This window comes from Capsicum annuum, chromosome 2 (genome assembly GCF_002878395.1).
Source record: "Capsicum annuum cultivar UCD-10X-F1 chromosome 2, UCD10Xv1.1, whole genome shotgun sequence".
In the NCBI taxonomy this organism is placed as follows: domain Eukaryota; kingdom Viridiplantae; phylum Streptophyta; class Magnoliopsida; order Solanales; family Solanaceae; genus Capsicum; species Capsicum annuum.
In genome coordinates this window covers 40791244-40816641 of record NC_061112.1, presented here as the reverse complement: position 1 = coordinate 40816641, position 25398 = coordinate 40791244, and positions in this window count along the sequence as shown.

Genomic DNA, 25398 nt, shown 5'->3' with positions numbered 1-25398 from the left:
AGTTGATGAACCCACAGATAACTCAAATTCACACCTTATTCCCTCTGGGATTTAAACCCAACCTAGTTAGGTTATATATTGACAATGATTGCTTACATTCTCATAAGAGAGGTGTAGTTTGAGTGTTATCTAGTTGTTACCTAGTTGACAGATACTTTTAAGTAAATGAGTAGAACTACCTACTCTGATATTAGATCGAGGTGAAATTGGATGTTTTTGAAAGAATACTAGAATATATTTCATTTTATATATAGTAGGATACCTAACTAGTTATATTATAGAAGTAGTGGTCATTGGAAGCTGACCCAAATTGAAACATTAACTAAAATTTTAATCTATAGAAAAGTCTCAGCTTGTCTTTGTGTTTGGAGATTTTTGTGGCCTCAATTCATATGCGAAAATTGATCATCACACATATATCAAAACAGATTCATTGGGTTTGAATCTACACGCATAGGAACAATGGTTTTAATTCTAGGTAAAAAATGCAGAGTGTTACAATTTCAAGCTATAGAGTCTAGTTTTCTTGAAGCTTATCTAACTCCTAGATTACTCATGGTTTAGATGATTCCTTTTTGAAGATTTGACAATCATAGAAACTCTACTCGATCCTCTGTCCTACCTAAGGAAAATACGGAGGGGACTCACCTTTTTATAAAGGTTAAACCCAATCTATGGTACTTTCTCCTAATTGTACTAATATATGTGGGGTCTCACCGTTCCTTAATAGAATTCTCAGGCTGGTGATACTTATGATTAATTGCCTCATGGAGATATCTCTAATGCGATGTTCTGTTAGTCTTTTCATATGCTTGCCTAGCTGGAGGTCTCATAATTTTATTAGTCTGATTATATTAGTTCTATTAATAATTCATCTAAGGTCATTTAGGTTGTTTAGTTCATAAGGTTGCATCCCCAAACCTTTATATGATTTAAGGTTATGGAGGATCCTTAAGGGTTTATTGATAATATGGAGAAAATTTTTAGGGTGATGTAAACTACTGATTCTGAAAGTGTAGAGGTTTTTTGCGTATCAGTTGAAAGATGTATATTATCAGTGGTATGGTGAGTATGAATAACTAAAAGGTGATGATGCTGAGATAGTGATGTGGGATAAGTTTTATAGTGCCTTTCTTGATTATTTATTTCCTTAGAAATTGAGGGAAGCTAAGGCTAAAGAGTTTATGAACTTGTAGTAGGGTTAGATGAGTTTTAAGGAGTATGCTCTAAAGTTTCAGCAGTTGTCCTATCATGCTCTAGAGTTGGTGTCTTTGAAGAGATCAAGAATGAGGATGTTTGCTTCTGGTTTGTCTTGTGACTTGGTGTTGGAATGTAAGGTTTCTATGCTATGGTTTATATGCAACGGGTAGAGGATTAGAAAAATATAGGTAGATATAAGAGTGAGGTAAACCAAGAAGTATAGATATTCAGAGTAGGGTGAGAATCAGTAGAACAATAGGAGACACGATAGGTAGTAGACTAAGAAGAAGAATTGGTAAAATTCTTATTCGACAGCTAGTACTTCTTATCCTAAGCTTTTAGGTGATCATTGTTTTCAGGCTAGCAGTCTTAAGTCAGTGGATCTTAATCAACCCCACCTTATTCTCCTTGAAAACTTTATGGGCAACTTCACCATAGTTATTGTAGGGAGGGAAGGAACTTTTGTTTTAATTATTGTTAGCCTGGACATATGTAGAGGTATTGCCCTATGGCTAAGGTTGCCACTGGGGCTAATAAGGTTCTGGTCACCACTTCTTTAGCTCCTGCACCTAAGGTCTCTACTTCAGGTATCGATACTAGCCGGAATCATCTCTAATCACTTGCCACTCGCCAAGAATCTGATGCATCCTAAGATATTTTTATTGGTATGTTACAACTCTTCTCCTATGATTTTTATTGTTTGCTTGATTAGGGTTTTACCCTTTCTTATGTGACCCTTTATATAGCTGTGCACTTTGGTTTTGGTCTTGAAAATATTTTGACCCCTTTTTTGTTTTTACCCCAATGGGTGATCTTATTGTCACTAGAAAAATCTATAAGGGTTGTGTAGTGTTCATTCTTAATACAAAGACATTGGTAGATTTGATAGAGCTTGATATGGTGTATCATCATGTGATCTTGGGGATGTGTTGGCTTAGTTCATGATATGCTTCTCTGGATTGTAGGACCTGAAAGGCCAATTTTCATTTTTCTAATAAACCTGTGATTGAATGGGAGAGAAGTTCTGTAGTTCCCAAAGAGAGATTTGTTTCCTATCTTAGTGCTCGAAAGTTGATTTCAAAAGGGAGTCTATATAATCTCGTTTGGAATTAAAACTCTAAAAGTCTCACTTTGCAATCTGATCCTGTGATTAATTAATTTCTTGAAGTATTTCTCAATTATCTTCCTGGAATTACTCCTGATAGGAAGATAGATTTTTGGATTGATCTTCAACAGGATACACATCATATTTCCATTCATCCTTATAAGATGGTTCTAGCTAAATTAAAGGAGCTAAAGGAAAAATTAATAGATATTCTTGATAATGGTTTCATTCATCCTAATGTTTCTCTTTGTGGTGCTTTTGTACTTTTTATTCAAAAGAAAGATGGGTCTCTTCGATATGTATAGACTATCGTCAGCTGAATAAGGTGACAATGAAAAAATAAGTACCCACTTCCCATGATTGAAGATATTTTTGACTAGCTCTAAGGTTTTAGGTGTTTCTCTAAATTGATCTTTGTTCGGGCTATCATCAGATGAAAATTTGGGAAGTTGATATTCCCAAGTCTGCTTTTTGAACCCAATATGATCATTATGAGTTCCCGATTATGTTATTTGGGTTGAATAACGCTCCAGTTGATTTGATGGATCTTATGAATCGAGTGTTCAAAGAGTTTCTGGACTTGTTTTTCAGAGTCTTCATTGATGATATCTTGGTGTACTCTAAGAGTGCGGAGGATTATGTCAATCACCTTCGAATTGTGTTGCAAACTCTTAAGGACCAAAATTTTTATGCCAAGTTTTGTAAGTGTGAATTTTTGTTAAATGCTGTGATATTTTTGGGCATGTAGTTTCTAGTGAGGGGATCAAGGTAGATCCACAAAAAGTTAAGGTAGTTGAGAAATGGCCTAGACCCATGAATCCAGCCGACATTAGGAGATTTTTAGGCTTAGTTTTGTATTATAAGAGGTTTATTAAAAGTATCTCTTCTATTGCTGCTCCGTTGAAAAGGTTGACTCAAAAAAGGTTCAGGTTTTTATGGTTCGATGCTTAAGAGGGTAGTTTTGAGAAGTTGACTTATTCTTTAATTTTTTCCGTGCTTGAGGGTACTAATGGGTTTGTTGTGTATTATAATATTTCTCATGTGGGGTTGGGTTATGTTTTGTTCTAGTGTGGTAAGGTTGTGGCCTATGCTTCTAGGCAACATATGGTTTATGAGAGAAATTACCCGATTCATGTTCTAGAGTTGGTAGTTGTGGTTTTTGCTTTGAAGATCTGATGGCATTATCTGTATGGAGTGATATAGATATGTATTCAAGCCATAAGAGTCTGCAGTATGTTTTTACTAAGAAAGAGTTGAATCTCATACAGAGGTAGTGGCTTGAGCTACTTAAGGATTATGACATAAGCCTCCACTATAATCTAGGTAAAATTAATATTGTTACTGATTCTCTTAGCAGGTTATCTATGGGAAGCTTATTTCATGTTGATAAGTAGAAAAGGGGGTTGGTGAAAGATATTCATAGGTTGACCAACTTGGGTATTCATCTCTTGGATTCAAAGGATGGGGGGCTGATTGTTCAAAAAGTGGTTAAATCATCTCTTGTCACAGAGGTGAAGGAAAAACATGTCTTGGTTCCCATACTTATGCAGATTAAGGATGATGTGGGTTAGCAAAAGGTTATGTCTTTTGATATTGGGGAAGATATCATTCTGAAGTATCATGAAAGGTTATGCGTTCCTGATGTTGATGGGTTGTAGGAAAGGATTTTGACTGAGGCTCATGAGTCTAGATATACAATTCATCCGAGTTCAACTAAAATGTATCATAAATTGAAGGAAATCTTTTGATGGAATAATATGAAGTAAGATATGGCTAATTTACTTGCCAAGTGTTTGGTCTGTCAGCAAGTTAAGGTTAAACATTTGAGGCATGGTGGCATATCTCAAGAGATAGAGTTATCCATGTGGAATTTGGAGATTATTAATATCGATTTTATTACGGTTCTTCCATGGTCTCACAATCAGTATAATTCTATTTGGATCATTGTGGGTAGAATGACTAAATTTGCTTACTTCTTGTCTATAAGGACTAACTACTCAGGAGCGGATTATGCCAAGTTGTTCATTCAGGAGATATTCAAGTTGCATGGAGAGCCTTTGTCCATCATCTTAGATTGAGGTACACAGTTTTTTTCTCACTTTTGGCATTCATGTCAGAAAGGTTTGGGTACTCAAGTAAACCTTAGCACCTCTTTCCACCCTCGATGGATAGATAAATGGAGTGAACTATTGCGACCTTGGAGGATATGATGAGGGCATGTGTTATTGATTTTAATGGTAATTGGGTTGATCATTAAACTTTGATTGAATTTACTAACAATAATAGTTATCATTGTAGCATTCAGATGGCCCTTTTTAAGGCTCTTTATGGTAGGAGGTGTAGGTCTCTTATTGGGTTGTTTGAGGTTGGTCAGTGTAGGTTGTTTGGTCCTGACTTGGTTCCCCAAGCCATGGAGAAGGTGAAAGTGGTAAGCAAAAGAAATAAGGCTACTCAGAGTCGCCAAAAGTCTTATGAGGATGTGAGGCAAAGGGAGTTGGAATTTTAGATTAGTGATTAGGTGTTCATGAAGGTTTTTTCTTTCATGAGATTTGGGAAGAATGGGAAGCTTAGTCCCCATTACATTGGTCTATATCAGATTGTAAAATGTTTGAGAATGTCACTTACGAGTTAGATTTACGTGCGAGTTTGGCTTCTATTTATCATATTTTCCATGGGTCTATGCTGAAAAATTATGCGGGTGATCCTTCCTTCATAGTACCTGTTGAGGATATTAGTTTTTTTAATTCCTTGTAATATGAGGATTTCCTGTTGAAATATTGGATAGGAAAGTTCATACATTGAGGACTAAATATCTATCTTCGGTAGATGCTTAAGAGGATTCAAAAGGTAGAATAAGCTACTTGGGAAGGTGAGGAAGATATGATAACCAAATACCCAATCTTGTTCCCTTATTGGATGAAAACACTTGAGGTATTATTTTCATTCTCCCTCTTATGGAATTTCAATTTTATTCTTGGATTTTGTTTGTATTCTTTATTTTTGTGCTAAGGGTGCCCTAGCTCCTCATTCGGGAAAAAATGATTCTGGTGGTGGTGGTGGTTGTGTAATGTGACACCCCAAGTTGTTGATATTTATACTATCCAAGAGTTGAGTAATAAATTAACCAAGTTTCTGAAATTTTGGCCAACACTGCCAGTGGTAACAATCCTAGTAACGAGTCATGATGTCACGTATTAAGTCTTTGGGAGGGGTTCGTTATCCGAATAGTGAGGTTGCACATACGTTCTTCTTTTATCAAGAGTCTTCATCATGATTCGTGACGATGGGTAACGAGTCAGGATAAGCAAATCATGGTCAAAACAGTGAAGGAAGGGATTTTTGATGCTCAGGTCACTAGTCCAAGCAACGACACATGATCAGTCATCATGAGTCGTTAGCCAAGACATGAAGGTTGGCCCTTATTTTTCCTGCCCATTTTAATTGGGTTCATTTTGGTATTTCCCTCCCTTTACACTTTACCCTCTACTTATAGACACTCTAATGACCCCTTTAACATCAGTTGTCAAATCAAAAACACTACTTTCACCTCTTTAACTCTCAAGGAAAGAGAATACTAGGGTTTTCAAAGGATTCAATATTCAAGCTCCTACCTTCGAATTCCTTCCAACTTCTATCATATTTTAGGTAAGTCTCTCACCTAAATGTTTGTATTTATTATTTTGACATAAATTAGCTTAATATTCATATTATTTCATTGTTGGGTTTGAAATTGGGTTGAGGTACTTGGATGGTGATTACTTGAATTGCTTTTCACATGTTTTATCTATGCTATTCATGCTTTAATAGATATTTTTGGGACTGAATGGGTGCATGGTTATGGGAATTGGAATAGGGAATATTGGTTTCCCAAAATTGTTGGATCTTTGTTCTTGGTAATGACATAAACCTCAACCCACCTTTCTAACATTTAATTTAAATAGGAAATTGCATAATTTAACTTACCTTTTGAACTTTGCATTGCATTAATGGATAAAAGGATAATGGAAATGGTTTTGGAATGCCCTTGATGGAAATGGTTTGTCTTTTAAATGAAACTTGGGAGTCAAATGGTTATGTGGATTGGTTTGGCATTAATAAATTAGCTTGAAAGCATATTGGTATGATGATACCTTGTCGGTAAATGCCTTAATAAATTACTCTTTGATTAATGGTTGAGTTTATATGCAAACTATTTTAGTTTGGCTTAGGGAATTGTGTAGCTTACTGTGAAGATGAAGGTCCCAAGGGACCACCACTGGAAATCACATTTGCCGACTTGGGGGTGTAATGACTGCGTTCATGGTACATAATATATATTTATATACATACATATATATATATATATATATATATATATATATATATATATATATTGGAATGGCAATCACCTTGGTGCCTTTATCCTTTTCTACAGATTTCCTCGGTTCATGCGGATAACATGCACTACGTCCCTTTCAGCAAGAGAAGCTGAACCCATATTGCCCGTGAGTTCCCTTAGAACAGAGCTAGCTACACAGTTCAGGATAATATTTTAAACTCTTATGTTCATGACCCCTGTCCCTATCCCGGTATCCTATATATGAATATAAAAATGTTGTTTATATGGTTTTGACTGGTTTTTGGCATTGACATTACTTTATCACTTTTCTTGAGTAACATGTCAATTCTTTTAACTTAAAAAACCAATTTAGCCCATGAACAAAATAAAATATTTTTATTCTCAAAAGTTCATTTGAAGGTGAATCATGAAAAACTCATTTTTTATTAATTCCAAAATATTTTATGTGACAAATATTAAGGAAAATGATACAAATATAGAATAAAAATAACAAATCAAAGGAACATTTATTTAGATTTAACCAATTTAAGATTTTAATACGAACATGTATTCAAACATGAATTTCGAATAAATAACGGGAGAAGTTCAAGTATTGGGCCCCTGTTTGGCCTATTTCAAATTTGGCCAGCCCTTTGGACTATTTTTAGAGAGTTTAAACCCCCTTTTAGTTGTATATACCAGCTATATATCAACCTCTTTCCTATACATTTTTAGTTATACACACAAACACACATACACTGTATATTAGCTTGTAAATCTATATACCAACTTCCTTCTCCCATTCCTGTATATCAACTTCCAAAAATATGTATATAACATATCTTAGTTGTATATCTCTATATACATCCTTGATCTTCATGACCTTACTCTATTTTTTTGGACTTCGAGGAGGCTTGACTTAACAGATTGGGATTCCATGGCCCATCAAAAATACCAAGAGGGGAATGGGGTCCAATGCACTCGGATTCATATCATATGCATCAAATAAAAGATGAGGATTAGCATATGGTGAATATAATGTAACTTTGTGTTAACATAATTTAAAAATAATCAAGTTGACATGTGTATAAAGTAACAAACCTAGCTTAATGTATTAGAAGGGAAACTCTAATGCACAAAGAGACATTACCCGATTTTAAATAAGGAAACAACTATTAAGGTGGATTAGAATTGAAAGGAAGAGGGTCGAAATTAGGACATTTAATAGATGCCCAATAGGTTATGGTTTTAACTTATCTTTTTAGGTTTTAAACTAAACTAAGAATTAATTGGTTAATTGCATTGCAATTGTGGCTAATTTGATTTCGATTATGGCCAAACTGAATCAAAATTTGAAATAAATGAATAACCGATTTAATTTTGAGTTTCTTGATTTTACAAAATTAAACCATTATTTTCTAAATGATGTATATTAACAACAAAATGCATTTAAAATTAAGATTTACTCATTTAAATTAATTTTTCAAGATATCCCTCGATTAAATCCAGTTTTTGATAAAATAGTTATTTAAATAATAAAAATTATACGATCTCATATAAACGAATGCAAAAACGTGTAATTGTTATTTAAAATGACAAAATTGACTGAGATATATATTTTTAAAAGGTTTTATCCAAATATTATACCATTTTAATTTATTTTAAAATCAAAGCAACTCAAGATTAAATTTAGTCATGGAGGAGAAAAATTAGGTGTCAATAAAGCCTATGTGGTAGGTGTGTCCGACATGCATAATATTTAACCTCAGTTCTTTACTGATTCAAGTATTTTCTTGCCTTTAATTCGACGATGAATTAGATTTTTAGTGGTAGATGTTTTAATAATCTGAATTTGTGAATTTTCCATTTCTATGTCCTTTCTCTTAATTGCTACATGTTGATTTTGAGGTTCAAAAATGGTTGGCACGATAATCGATGTGATCAGAAATGAGTTGTACGAGTTTGTGACTTTAGAGTTTTAAGAAGTCATATATTTGACTTCGATCAATATTCATTATTTTCAGTGTCGTATGGCAAAATAGACTGCTTCAGCAGATCTAGAATATTAAATCTAGGTTAGTTGTGAGGTTGGTTCTGATTTGGGAATATTATATCTCATTTCGTTGCTTGGTTTAAGAATAGTGAAAATAAGGTCCCGAGGGTTAATTTTTTGTAAAAAAACCTTATTTTAAAATCCTACATCTTCATTGAGACCAGGACATTGAAATTAGCCTAGTAGCATATATGATTTATTTCTATCGGGTTTTGAATGAATCTCGAAGGTCCATTCGGAGACATATCTCCACTTGAAAAATTTGTTGTGTAGCATTTTCTAGTGCATCATGTATTTTTTCACGATCTCATGGTCAAGTGTCGTAATCACGGGCCTCAATGATGAAATTCATCGCAATTGCGTGGTAGAGGAACCACAATCACGTTGGGTTAATTGATAGACCGATTCAGATTAACTCATACAATTGTGAGGCCCAGCTACGTAACCACGATGAACAACTTCATTTTTGATCAACACTGACATTCGCGATCATGAGGTGGGAACCTGTAATAGCGAGACACTATTCATTGAACAATATAGAAGTCCTTTTTTCATGTTTTTCTCTATTTTTGAACCTCCTAGCTATAGGAAAGACAATTTTATTAGTGTTTCAATGTTGATTTTCGTATGGGTTACTTCTAAACACTAACTATCCCACTATTTTTCATTGATTTTTATCTTAAAAAACACCTTTAAATCATGGTTTCAAAATGAAAAATTTGGGGTATTATTGATAAAGTTGAAAAAGTGTTTTTCGTCGCTTTGGACTTTGATTTTAACCCGTAATCGTGTGGGTTTCCTAGTGTACACTCCTATAACCTCAGGGAATGTGTTTTTAAAATAAAATTTTGATTTTATCCCGATTATTTTTGTACTCATTTTTCAAACAAAGTTTTACCCCGGTTCGAATATAGGCAATATGGGTATTGTTAGCTCTCTTTTAATGCATAGTGTTATCTTTGAATTGTAAAGTTGGTTTTGAGGCTTTTCATGAGGGAAAGGATCCTTTTTGAAGCACTTTAAATCAAATTTTGGTCATATTAAAATAACTTATAGCTTAACTTCTTTCTGATTAAGCTGGGTAGTTATTGAATAAGTAAGACATTCTATGAATTGGGGAAAATAACTTGAGGTTTATATTTTGAGATTATTTTTATTGTTATGCAATGTGTTGTTGCTTTTATTCGATTTTGGTTGGTTTGTGATACCTAATATTGTGCATTGCCCATGTGGGGACTTTATTTGACATCATTGGACTTATCTATGCATTGGAATGCTTTTATTCTAGATATGATGCCCGTGTGGGGGCTTCTTTTGCTAATTTAGGACTCAGAGCATTGATTGATTTTATCTTGATAAAATACCCAGTTAATGACTGATATGATATTAATGATGTCTAGAATGCATATTTACTCTGATGATGCCTAATTAAGGTAGATAATAATGTATTATAGACCTATTGAGTTGATTTCTGGGCTCACTTACATATATATATCTGAAGTTTGTTTTAAGAGTTATAGAGGTTTCTTACGAGGCATAAATACCATCGTTGGTTGAAGTTACTGAATCTTCATAAATCTTTGAGACTTACTGTAACGCCCCAAAATCCTATCACAGAGCATCACACGGTGCTTAAGGCTACAAGTAGCCCCAAGCTAACCTTTTAAGCCTGCTACTTAGTATAAAGCTTACTTAAAGATAATGAGAGCAAAATAAGGAATCATGTCATATCATGTCTAACTAAAATCCGAGTGAGTACTGTAAAAGTAACAACATACTGCAAATCTAAATATACGGACCATCTAGTCTGACAAAGCCTCTACTACTCAACAAACTAGAGAGCTATAGGGATAGATCCCCAACTGACTCGAACTGAACTGAAAGTAGTAGAACAACTACTAAAAATACTGAAGTATCTGGAGATAGGTCCTCAAACCATGAGGACTCACCATAGTGGAGGTGTAGATAAAGGTACTCGGGATCGCTGCCGCTGCTGGGATTGAGCACCTGAACCAATATTATGAGACAATATAGCAGACAGACGTATATAAGGATCATCACTTGGGAATGTACTGAGTATATAGGGCTGTATGCAACTAAATATAAATATAATAAATCTTTATGGAAAACATACATGGTTTTGTGGATGACTCACATAGCTTGAATAAAACTCTCACAAATCATGAATAATGAAACATGTAGTATAATTCACGTGATCCATTACCCTTTATTTTAAATCTGTATTCTTTCTTTCATCTCAAGTTTGTAAACTAGTTGAACTCTTAAAACAACAACTTTTAGAACATGCACTTTAGTCTTTTGAAAACAAGGAATTTCTTTGAAACTCAAGGACTTAAAACCTTAATAACTTTAAGACTTGAGACTCTAGGAAACTTGGGAGTTTCTTATAACCGACATAAACCATGTGAGCTACATGGAGTCCAACGTCTTACCCACGTTAGGGAGAGCTGTTCTATCCTTGCCATATGAGTATAACCTTTTACTTTTAGTCATCACTAGCTTAACCTACTTAGGGTAAATCAAATCCTACGGTGGCTCGTAATTTTGGGGCATGAGATATTGGAATCAAGCCCAACTCGGTGCTAAATACTACTCCCTTACTTAAGCTCAGAACTTTTAAGAAAAATCCACCTTAAGCAACTCAGAAAGATGCAATGGAAGCCAACTATGCTTCCCCTTAGCTTAAATCAAATGGTGTAGATTTTCTTTCTTAGCTTAGGATCAAAATCAACTCTTTTCTTGAAGCTTTGGTAGACTATCACTAGTAGGCTTTAAAACTTTAATAGCATGGAAATATCAATACACTTCTTGAAACACTTCAGAAAGTATCAACAATTCATTCTTGGACTTAAGGCATGTATATTCTTAAAGGATCACAATTTCACAATAAAGCTTAATTCATGACACCAATGTTGGAAACCCTTGAAAATATCACATCAATATAGGAATGTGCAATTTATAGCATGAATTATCAATCAAATCATAAATAACCAAAATAATCATGAAATTCAAAGCTTGAACAACTTATCAATTCATATTCTCCAAAATAATATAATTTGGGTACAAACCCACTTGCAAAAACAGGAAATTCATTTATAAAAATTGAATCTTTGGGCACAAGAACAAAAGAAGTGTTCATGTTCAAACCCCACATACCTTAAATTAGGAGCTTTGGATGAACTCTAGCCCGTAGGACTTCGTTCGTACACTTAAATGGATATTCTTGATGCTCTTGGTTTGAGGAATCCAATTCTTGAATCAATTTAAAGAATTAATGGTGAGCTTAGGAGTTTTTTGGAATTGGGTTTGGATGTTTAGGTTTTTCAATTTGAGAGAATTTTTGAGAAAAGCCGTATATGATTCTTGGAATGAACCTGGATTAGGTGTTTGGATGATTTAAAGGGCTTGGAAAAAGTCCAAAGTGCCCATTTTAACTTTTGTACAGAGCTGGAAAAATTGAACTGGAAAACCCAATTTTATGGGCTACCGCGACGCGCCATTATCACGGTGGGTCACTGGAATTTGACAAACAAAATTCTGGGGGTCACCATGGCATGGTGCTATCGCGTTTTCCCACTTGTTCGGACCTGGAACTTCCGCACGATGCGCTGCTATCGCAGAGTTCCACTGGAAATTGATAATTATCAAATAGACCATCTCCGCGATGCGCCAAGCACTAAAATGATGTTGTTTTATAACTAGGACTTAAATTAGCCATAACTTTTTGCCCGGTTATCGGATTTGGGCAGATCTTATATCATTGGAAAGCTAATTAAATTTCACACATGATACAAAGTCGATATTAAGGAAATTATTTATGGTTTAAATGATACTCACTTAGAAAAAGTTTGGGGTATTACAATATCTCCTCCTTGGAAACATTCATCCTCGAATGTCGCTAGTTAAGCTAAGAAAATAGAGAAATCTGAGGATACACAGCTGAAACAAATGGCTAAACTACATCTATATCTTTCTAAACTCTTGTATACTTTTGAGAATGCATGAACTTATATTAAGAATAGCTATTTAATTGAATCTTTGATTAGAAAGGGATTGAATTAAGAAGGAAAGGTACCTTTGGCTTGATCTGAACTTGCGGAGAATAGGTGTGGGTACTTGGATCTCATATCTGACTCGGCTTCCCAAGTAGCACCCTCAATTGACTGGTTTCACCACAACACTTTGACTAAGGGAACCTCTTTGTTCCTTAGTCTACGGATCTGGTGGTCTAAAATCTCCACTGGAATCTCTTCAAATTAAAGGCTAGTCGGGATGTCTGGGTTCTCTGAAGGATCCACAACAACGTAATCACCAATGTGCTTCTTAAGCATGGAGACATGAAAGATAGGATGCACATCTGACAAATCTATGGGAAACTGAAGCTCATAGGCTACTCTCCCCACCCGACTTAGGATTCTATAGGGGCCAACATACCGGGGACTAAGCTTCCCCTTCTTACCAAACCTTTTTACCCCTTTATAGGTGAGATTTTCAGATACACCAAGTCATTAACTTTAAACTCAAGGTCTCTTTTTCTAACATCTGCATATGACTTCTGACGACTCTAGGCTATTTTCAACCTTTCTCTAATCAACTTCACCTTCTCCATAGCCTCAAATACTGCATCAGGTCCAATAAAAGTAGCCTCACCCACTTCAAACCAATCTATGGGTGATCTACATCTTCTACCATACAAAGCCTTAAATGGTGCCATCTTGATAATAGCATGGTAACTATTATTATACGTAAATTCAATCAATGGTAAATGCTCATCCCAACTACCTTTGAAGTTAAGAGCACATGCTCTCAACATATCCTCCAAAGTTTGAATTGTCCTCTCAGCCTGACTATCTATCTGCTGATTCAAAACAAAACTCAAATAAACTTGGGTACCAAGACCCTTCTGGAATTCCTTTCAAAACTAAGAAGTAAACTGTGTACCCCTATCTGAGATGATAGATAAGGAAACTCTATGCAACCTGACCAACTCCTGAATACCATAATCCTCAACTGTATAGGATGTATGTACGGGCAAGAAATGCACTGACTTAGTCATCCTATCTAAAAGAACCAAATAAAATTATGGTGACGACTGGAAAGAGGTAAACTTGTCATGAAATCCACATTCACTTCTTCCTACTTCCAAGTCTGTATAAAAAATTCTTGAATCATACCACCATGTCTCTGGTGCTCTACCTTGACCTGTTGGCAAGTTGCACACTTAGCTACAAAATTATCTATATTCTTCTTCATACCACTCCACCAATAGATTTTCCGCAAGTCGCGGTACATCTTTGTAGCACCGGGATGAAAAGAATACCGCACGCCATGTGTATCAGTCATAATTCTCTGCCTCAGATTATCAATACAAGAAACACACAATCTACCCTGCATTCTCAGCACCCCATCTCACCCTTGAGAGAAAACCTCTACCTTTTGGTCCTTAACTAACTCCTGACCAAACTAACATCTAAGTCTTTTTTCTCCTTCACTTCCGAAACTAAAGAGGATTCAGAACTACTCTACACCAAAATACTCCCCTCAATAGAATCAAACAACCTAACACCCAATCTAGCCAGACAATGCACATCATGATCTAACTCTTTCTTACTCTTCTCTACATGAACCATACTCCCTGTAGATAACCTGTTAAGGGAATCTGCCACTACATTGGCCTTGCCTGGATTGTACAACACGCTCATATCATAATTTTTTAGCAATTCTAACCATCTCCTCTGGTGAAGATTCAACTCCCTCTGAGAAAATACATACTTCAAGATTTTGTGGTCCGTAAACACATCAACATAAACACCATACAGATAATGTCTCCAGATTTTCAAAGCAAAAACTACAACAACTAATTCAAGATCATGGGTTGGGTAGTTCTTTTCATGTGGATTCAAATTTCTAAAAGCATACACTATAACCTTACCTCTCTGCATCAACACACAACCCAAACCAAATCTATAGGCATCACAATACACCAAAAAACATTCCGTACCATTAGGGAAAGTCAACACAGGGGCTGAGGTGATTCGAGTCTTTAACTCTTGAAAACTCTTTTCATAGGAATCTAACCAAAGGGACTTAACTTTTTTTTGGGTCAACTGGGTCATGGGGGATGCAATAGAAGAGAAACCTTCAATAAAATAGTGGTAGTAGCTAGATAGACCCAAAAGACTACTAATTCCTGATGGAGAGATAGGTCTGGGCTAATTTTTTTACAGCTTCTGTTGTTTAGGGATCAACGATCTAATGCCTTTGGCTGAAATGATATAACCCAGAAAGGCTACTAATCTTAGCCAAAATTCATACTTGCTGAATTTGGAGAACAACTGATGATCTCTAAGAGCTTGCAAAACAATTGTAAGATTATTCACATGGTCATTCTCAGTACGGGAGTAAAAAAGGATATCATCTATGAACACTATGACAAACATATCAAGATACTGCTTGAATACTCGATTCATGAGTTCCATGAAAGTCGCTGGAGAATTGGTTAGCCCGAAAGATATGACTAGAAACCAAAAGTGACCATAACAGGTTCGGAAGGATGTCTTTGGGATATCACACTCCCTTACTTTAAGTTGATGATAGCCGGATGTAAGGTCTATCTTCGATAAATAACTCGCACCTTGAAACTGATAAAATAGGTTATCAATTCTTGGAACAGGATACCTATTCTTGACTGTGACCTTATTAAGCTGATGATAGCGCCCCAAGGTGACATACTGGCCTTATAAAACCTTTGTCTAGAAGATCTTTGAGTTGATCTTTCAACTCCTTAAGCTCTGCAGGTTCCATATTATAGGGAGGAATAGAAATATACTGAGTATCGGGAAAAAGGTCAATCCCCAATTTTATCTCTTTATAGGGAGGTACCCTTGGTAGATCTTCCAGAAATACATCAGGGAACTCATTAGCAATGTTGGCTGACTGAATGGTTGGAGCCTCGGAGCTAGTGTCCTTAACTCAAACTAGATGATAAATACAACCTTTGGATATTAGCTTTTTGGCTTTGAGATAGGATATAAAATGACTCTTAGGAGATACTAAACTCCTCGACCACTCGAAAACTGGCTCATCCAGAAAATAAAACATAACCACATGGGTACAACAGTCTATAGACGTGTAGCAGGAATAAAGCCAATCCATACCTAGAATAAGAAAAAAATTCACCATGTCCAACTCTATCAAATCAGCAAGTATGACTCTATGAAGAACAGTAATGGGACACTTTTTATACACTTGTTTAGCAATAGCTGAATCCCCCACCGGAGTAGAAATAAGGTAAGGCTCAGGAATATTTTTGGGACTTATTTCAAAACTCACAGCTATAAGTGGGGTCACATAAGAGAAACTTAACCCAAGGTCCAATAACACATAAATGTCAAAGTGAAAGACGCAGAGCATACTAGTAACAACTTCGGGAGAGTCCTCTTCTCCTGATGGGATAGTAAAGCATAGAACCTATTCTGGCACTGACTGTCAGTAGTACTGGAAAAAACACCTTGAGGAGGAGCTGGACAAGCAAAAGGAGTTGAGGCACTAGTAGCCTGAGTCTGAGGTCGTACATCTCTGTTCCCCTGCCTGGTATGCGGACACTCTCTAAGTCTGTGGCCCAATTTGCCACAACAAAAAAAACCCTCTGTTTGACTAAATACTCCCCGGGATAGGTCCTACCACACTTAGCACAGGGAGGATAATTAGGCCTGTTACTTACACTGTTCTTGTACTTGGACATAGAAGGCTTATTCCCTTGCTCTTGCTTGTTTTTGGGCGTGGGAAACTAGCTGACGAAGGTGCTAGCATGGAAAAATGACTCTGAAACTGTGGATGATTCTCTCCATGGGACCTAGACTGACCATACTCATGCTGCTCGGATCTAGCCCTCTCTTTTCCCCTTACTCTATCTCTTTCCCTTATCTTGTCTACCTCTATTTATTGGGCATGAATCATCAGCCAAGAAAAATCCATATCCCTATTGAGCATAGCAATCCTACACTCTTTCAAAACTAGTCTAGATACTCCAGTCACAAACTTACTCATACTAGCTAAGGTGTCAGAAATCAAATCAGGATCATATTTGGCTAGCTGGTTGAACTTCAAGCAGTACTTCTTAACAGTCATGGAGCCCAGCCTTAAGTTTATGAATTCATCTATCTTTTCTTCCCTTATCTCTAATAGAATGAACTTGTCCATGAATATATCTTGGAACACCTTCCAAGTAACGGGAGCATCATCTTCCCCTTTATTCTTCTTCCATGCAACAACCCAATCATAAGCAATGTCGTTCAACCTGTAAGACACCAGCTGACCACTTTCTTCCTATGAGACATGCATCACTTGGGTGATCTTCCTTACCTCTTCAAGATACAATTATGGGTCCTCACCTACCTTTGAATCATAGAACTCTGGAGGGTTCATTCTGATGAAATCACGGATCCTAACAGTGGCTAAATCATCTTCTTGCTGAGGCAGAATTGCGGTCTGGTTGTTCACCTGAAACATTTGCGATAACTGCTTAAGCTAACGCCTAAAAGGCCACCCAAAACTCTTTAGTGAGCGTGAGTATATTAATATCATCCCTGCATTGACATGCATGATAATACTGTGAGAGTAGGACATTATTATTATGAGGGTACATGGGTTGAGTTGCTAGGTGATTATCTGTTCGGGCAGTGTAACTTGCATATTTTTTTGATTGTTGTTGCTAATAACATAGCTTGATTCCTTTGTGTCTCATTGTTATGATACATAGAGCCATACAATTGGTTTTGAAAAGTCTAAAATAGAAGAAGGTAAAAGTTGGTGAGCTAAAGTTGAGTTGACTGCCATAGGTTCCTTAGGTTTCTCTTAGTTAAGCATCAGGGTATGTTTGTTTCCTGAGGACATGTAAATGTTCTAAGTTGAGGGTGTTGATGTGCCATGGTTTCATGGAACTTTTGATGCTTAAAACTGGAAAATATGCAAGTACTTATGTTCTTTTTGTTAGATGTGATGTGTGCTTTGTGTTTATTTTGCAGTAAACTAGGTTCTAGAGCAGAAAAGAAGTTAAAATGTACAGAGGGACCACTTACGGACCCATTTACAAGTCGTAAGTGGTACTTATAGCCATTGTAAGTGGACATATAACAATTAGAGAAGATGCATTTTAAATATCTGAAGTTTGAAGTTTGTTCTGAGAGTTCTATAGGGTTACTTATATGGCGTAAGTATCACTTACTCCCCTCGTAAGTACCATCATAGGTTGAAGTTCCTGAAGCTTATTAACTCATTTGAGACTTATGACCCACCTAAGGGTCTGTAAGTACTACTTATGGCCCGTAAGTGGGTCCGTCCGTAAGTTATTACCAACTTAGTTTTCCCTTTTCATTTTGGATAGTATTTTTAGGTTTATTATGTATTCTATAAATATGCATTTGATGTTTTTGTATTAGTTTATGCACTTAATATTCTTAGGATTCGCAAATGCCTCAGTTTTACAAGACAACTAAGACAAGAGCTCTCTCTATATTATAGGGGTAGCAGATAACACAAAAAGAGAGATTTTTGAAGATTTGGGATTCATTGAGAGGTCTCTCCCCTTTAGATATCTGGGAGTCCCATTAGAATCTAGAAAACTGAACATTAACCAGTATAAACCTTTTATAGAGAAAATTATAGCAAAGATAACTTGTTGGTCTCCAAAAGTGTTATCTTATGTAGGACGGGTCTATCCTATCAAATCAGTTATTTTTGGGGTGCAAGTATATTGGGCACAAATCTTTCTGATGCCAAAAAGAGTAATCAAATCCATAGAGCAGATATGCATGATTTTTTTTGTGGACTGACAGTGTAACAGTACTTAAAAAAGTACTGGTTTCATAAGATTCAATTAGTAAGCCACTAGTTGCTGGTGGATTGAACATTGCTAATTTACGCCTATGGAATAGAGCAATAATTCTGAAGCATTTGTGGAATATATTCATAAATAAAGACTGTATGTGGATCAAATGAATACATGGATACTACATAACAAAAAAAAAACTTTGAGGATTTCCTAATACTTAAGAATTCTTCTTGGGTGATAAGGAAGATTTTAGAGGCTATAAGATGGATCATACAGAGTCCCATGAGGGCTGGTGGACAACACATTGCCTTTGCAAGAGTAATGCAAGGAAACTCCTTCTCAATCCACAAAATGTATAAATTGTTGATTCCTCACTATCCAAGGCCTTTTTGGAAGAACCTTGCTTTACATAAAGAGATCTACCCTCTATTCAAGTTTATACTTTGGCTAGATTTACAACACACGCTAGCAACTGTGCCTTATTTGATAAAGTTTGGAATATAGGTTCCAGCAGATTGCATATTTTGTAGCCAGGAACTCGAAACACTAGAGCACTTGTTCTCTGGCTATGTTAAAACTGATAACCTATGGCAAATATTATGTAATTAGATGGGATTTAAAAGAGTAATACAAGACTGGGATGGTGAGATACAATGGGTAAACACAATGGCCAGAAGCAAATTTGGACAAGTACAAATTTTAACAGTGGGGTTTTCTATGATAGTTGTATTGATATGGAGGGAGAGAAACAAAAGCAGATTCCAGTATACACAAATCAAAGATGAAATTTTTTTGAAAGAGGTCATCCAACATTTACATATCATAGGAAGGAACAACACCAAATGGCACAACACACTCTAGAAGCTTAATGCATATCCCTACCATAGGAACTTAAAGTAGTAAAGATCAAGCTTGAATTGTATTGATTATCTTTATAGATAGAAGTAGTGATAGAGCTATAGATAGCAGTTAGTCCTAGAATACTTTGATATGATTGTAAATATTTTTGGGTATCTATGAAAATGCAACTATAGACCACAAAAACACTATATTGATTCATAGATTTGTATTTTGATCTTGGAAATCATCCTTGGTTTTTATGGTTGATTATTAATTTGAGATTCTGGGTTTTGTTCTTAAATTATGGTAAGATTATTAATGTGCTTCTTTGATGAATTTAATCATTGTTCTTGCAAACATAAGCGGCTAAGCCACTTAACTAGGGTTGTAGGAACCCTAATCGAATAACAAAGTAGAGGAAGTGTAAAGTCATTCTTGATTAATGTTCTTGCATGTATTATGATTTTCTTTTATTTGATTGCTTTCGTAATGGATGCAGAAGTTAAGAACTTGCATTTATTCAATACTTACTTCACAACAGATGTTGCGATTAGGAAAAAAAGACCACAACTGTAATTTGAGGCTACCAACCCTAATCTAATTAACATGACACCCAAAATGAGATAGTTAATCATAGATCCAGGACAAAGGTTATTAAGGTCACACTCTAAGACTCATAAGGTGAAGAGTGAAATTTACCAAAGGCATTCACAAGTTGGTTGGTGATACATATCTTGTCAGATTCTCTATGTAAGGCATTATGATTGGTTAATGGAGAACGATAAATCTATGGAGTTAGCAAGTCAGGGGAACAGAGTCCTAGTATTCATCTCATATTTATTTCAACCTAAAGAGATCAATATTTGTTACTACTTAATGTTTTCACAAAATCCTCCCATTTACTTTTTTGTACTTTCCAGCTACTTCAATAAGTTTGTGATAGATATTCAGCCTATTTCTTATGGGTTCAACCCCAACCTTCATTAGATTCTATTTTTGACAGTGACCGTGTTGTACTTTCTTAGAGGTATAATTTGTGTGACATACAAAATATCAAGCTTAACTATCTGATTAGGGAAGGACTGAACCTCTTAGGTTAAAGGACACTCTTGGGTCAAGATATGCACTAAAATCCCCATACTAGTCGACTTCCTGTTCAAGACATCTACAATCACATTAGCCTTGCCCCGATAATACAAATTAGTGATGTCATAATCTTTAAGCAATGCTTCTGCCTCATACAAAGATTTCATATTAAGATTTCGCTGTCTGAAGAAGTACAAAAGGCTTTGGTGGTTTGAGATGATCTCACAAGGCACTCCATACAAGTAATGATACCGTAATTTCAACAAAAACATTACGGTTGTCAACTCTAAATTACGGGTAGAGTAATTTCTCTCAAGTGGCTTTAATTGACAAGAGGCAAAGAAATCACCTTATCTTGCATCAACACTACATCCAAACCACACCAGAAACATCATAAAGCATGATAAATCTGACACTTTTTTTGGTAAAATTCATGATAAGATCCAAAGTTAAAAACTCTTTGAGCTTTTAAAAGCTCTTCTCACATGCATCCAACCACTAAAAAATAACCTTTTTTTAAGTCATCTAGGTCAAAAGAGTCTCAATGGATGAGATACCCTTTATAAAATATCGTTAATAACCCACCAAGCCACTAAAACTCTAGATATTGATCAGTAAAATAGGTCTAGCCCAATGACAAATCACCAGTATCTTGGCCACATCAACCATAATACCATCATTAGTGATCACATGATCCAAGAAATAGATATAATCCAAACAAAACTCACACTTAGTAAACTTATAATATAGCCTTCAGTCACCCAACCTTTAAAGTACAATCCTCAAATGATTTACATGGTCAGCCTCACTCTTGAAATAAACAAAGATGTAATCTATTAATAAAATCACAAAAGAGTGGAGGTACAGTTGAAACACCCTATTTATCAACTCTATAAATATTGCAGGGGATTGGTCAATCTAAAGGACATGACCAAGAACTCATAATGACTATATTGAGTCTAAAAAGCTGTCTATGACACTTCCAATTCTCTAATCTTTAATTGGTGATACTCATATCTTAAATCAATTTTGGAAAACACCGAAACACCTTAAAGATGCTCAAACAGATCATCAATGCAAGGAAGGGGATACAAGTTCTTAACTGTCACCTTATTAAACTGCATGTAACCAATATACATATTCATAGAATCATCCTTCTTCTTCACAAACAAGGTATGCTCAGGACAAGGAGATATACTAGGTCTCGTGAATCCTTTACTCAATAAATCTAGAAACTGCTCCTTAAGCTCCATCAACTAACACGATGATAACCCACCAAGCAAATAAAACTCAAAATCTTTGTAAGAGAAGTAGGTCTAGCCCAATCATGAATCATCAGTATCTTGGCTGGATCAACCATAATACCATTCTTAATCACCAAATGATGCAAGAAAGAGATAAAATCCAACCAAAACTTACACTTAAAATGATTAGCGTATAATTTGTCATCACGCAACCTCTAAAGTACAATCCTAAAATATATTACATGGTCGACCTCACACTTGGAATAAACCAAGACATCATCTATAAATAAAATCACAAAAGAGTTGAGATATGAGTGGAATACCTAGTTCATCAACTCCATAAATACCATAAGGGAATTGGTCAATCCAAAGGACATGACAAAGAATTCATAATGAATATATTAGGCCTGAAAGACATCTTCAGAACATTTAAAGCTCTAATCTTGAACTCGTGATACTTTGATATCAAATCAATCTTGGAAAACTTTAAAACAACCTGAAGGTGGTCAAATAAATTTTCAATGCAAGGAAAATGGTACTTGTTCTTAATCGTCACCTTATTCAACTATCTATAATTAAAACACATACATATATTATCATTCTTCTTCTTCACAAACAAGACAAGCACACCTTAAGGAGATTCACTAGGTCTAATAAACCATTTACTCAATAAATTTTACAACTGCACTTTTAACTCATTTAGAGATATCCTATATGGAGGAATAGAAATAGGATTGGTGTTCGGCTCTTTATCAATAGCAAAATCAATATCACAATCTAGAGGTATACCAGTCAAATCCATAAGAAACATACCCATGTACTCAAGAATAACTTAAATGAAATCCATAAGACGAGGTGAGGCAATGCTAGTTATACAAATATGAGATAAATAAGATAAACACCATCTCTCTATCATTTGATGAGCATACAAAAAATATATGACACCCTTTGGACAAAAATTAAGTCCACCCTTCCAAGCTAACCCCGACTCACCCATACAACTAAGGTCACGATCTTGGCATAATAATAAAAAATAGCTTGATTAGTAGATAATCGATCCATACCCAAGATAACATCAAAATCAACCATATCTAGTGTAATTATATCTACCCAAGTCTTATGGCCAGCAAAGGTAACAATTCAAGATTAGTACACCCAATTCTCTACTAAATAATCTCTTAAAAAAAGAAGAGCACAAAGAGGCATAAGAAGAGGCTCACACAAATAACATCAAAACCAGATACAAAATACATAGACACATATGAGAAAGTCGACCTAAGGTCAAATAGCATGGAAGCATATTTATAGAAAATCAAGATTACACCTGTAATAATAGCATCAGAGGCCTCTATCTTGAGTCTTACAGGTATAGTATATCACTTATCACATTAAATCCCAGACTAAGTAATCCCATGATAACTGCTATGAGAACCTCTACATCTAGCTCGAGTATCTCTAGGTCTACTTAAATCTCTCTATCAACCCTTTCTGATTGTAGTTATAAGTGTAGGGCAAGCTGAACCCAATAAATCTATTAGGAAGGACCAATGCATACCAAGGGAAAACTTCATATAATCACCAATCTTATGACATACAAAACACTCTTTGTTACTAGCATCATGCTGAGAGGGCCCAAAAGAAATGGAATGACCACCTTGGACCAATGTTTGGCTACCTAATTGACATGACCTAAATTGGAGCCTAGTCATGTTAGGTATGTCAAGTCCGATCCAGATCAAAGGCCGCCCCAATACCCAACCACAATCAGCCTGCACCCTATGTCGGATGAATTCCAAACATATAACAAGATATAACCAAATCAATTGGAAGATATTTAAAGAAGGACATAACAATAATCAACAAAATATACAATCCAATATCCAATCGGTGTCAGCCCCAATATGAACACCATTACCATAAATGACACCAACACCAATACCGCCCATGCTGATAGAAGTCATACAAAGCCTGTAACAAAAAACAAAGAGCATCTGATCAGGACATACCCCCGACCATAGCCAAATCAAAGTCTAAGAAATAAATAAAAATATGAAAAGATGTCCATAGCATGAAATACAGTCTTTCAGAGTATGGAAGCTCACCACTTTAGTCTAACCAAAATGTTATCCTCGAATCTAAGTCATTGAGTAGGAGGAGTAATATGGCTGGTTCCTACATCGCATGGGGATACAATGCCCAAAGATGGGTTAGCGGGTGAACACTAGCATGCACTCAAAAGTAAGGATAAAATAATGTCATTTTTTAAAACCAAAGTAAATTACCATATGCAATCACATACATACATATATATACTATGCTGGGGATAGGAACTAGGGTTTAACATGCATTTAAAACCTTTAAACTAGGATTGTGTAGATTAGCCGTCCAAAATCCACCCATAGGAAATATGGGTTCAGCTCTCCCTACTTAAAGGGCACCAATGTATGTTAGCTGCATGAGCCAGAGAAGAAACTTAGATATCTAGTACATCTCCCAAAATATAAGTGTTACATGATGCATACGATTACCAAGACCAGCCTCAAATCGGCAAACATGAGTTTCCAGTATTCGTCCCCCCGGGATCGCTACCTTCCACGGCTATGCTAACACATCCACCTTTAACCCTATATTAAAACCATTCCCACATAACCAACCAATTAACAAGGAGTCTTTTTAATTAGACATTAACCCTAGCCTTTTCTTAACCTAAGAGATTGAGAGAGATATGAGAGAGTTTAGAGAGTGTTTTGATCTTCCAGAGTGTAGAATAAGGGACCAAATAGTGTTAAAAGATGCGGGGTCTTAAGAGCTTAGGGTATAAATGTCCAAAATACCCTCAGCTTTAAAGCTATAAAAAAATAGAAGGGTACGGTTGGACCCCTTAACTCGTATCCACATAATACGAGTGGTACCCTCCACTCATAACTTGATCTAAAAGCTGGACACCATATTCTGTCCAATATACAAGTTTATAGTCCTAACTCATACCATCACCATAAAACTAGTATGAAGAGATAAAAATAGGGGTGAGAGAGGTATCAACACTAATTATTCTTTTTGGGTTTTTCTAACATAAATTAAGAGCTACGAACAATTAGAGTCTAGGCAATTAGGCACGGATCTTCGGATATGCTATTTTAGGAGCAACATATGTATAAGTGTGTGATAGTTTGATGAAAATTCTAAATGTTGGTGATGTAGTAGGCTAGGTTTGAAATGCTTAAGGCAAGTTCGTCAACAAAACCCCAAGGGTGTCACTCATTGACCCTTTCAAACACCTAATGAGTGCTTCAATCAAAACCACCTAAAACCTCAATTAGACACCCCAATTTCTAGGATGGTTCCCTAAGTATAGTAAACTTCACAATCATCCTTATGTCTAAGATAGTGAAAGTTAGTTATATATGCTTATAAATTATCTATTATTGCCTTGGTTCCCACATCTCTCTTTTAAGGATGATGTGGGTTTCTAAAGTTCACACAACTCCTCTTTCAAGGATGGGTTTTGCTTTCAAGATCTTGGAATTTTCATCCATCAAACCCGTTTGGGTATTTGGGGCTCTCACCCATAAATCCCAACCAATTCTCTCAAGCAATAGTAGAATCCAACATCACAAACTAGTAAATGCACAAACACATCAAATCTCACACATATTTACACCCTATTCTAGCATAATCCCAAGAGCAAAAACAGTTACT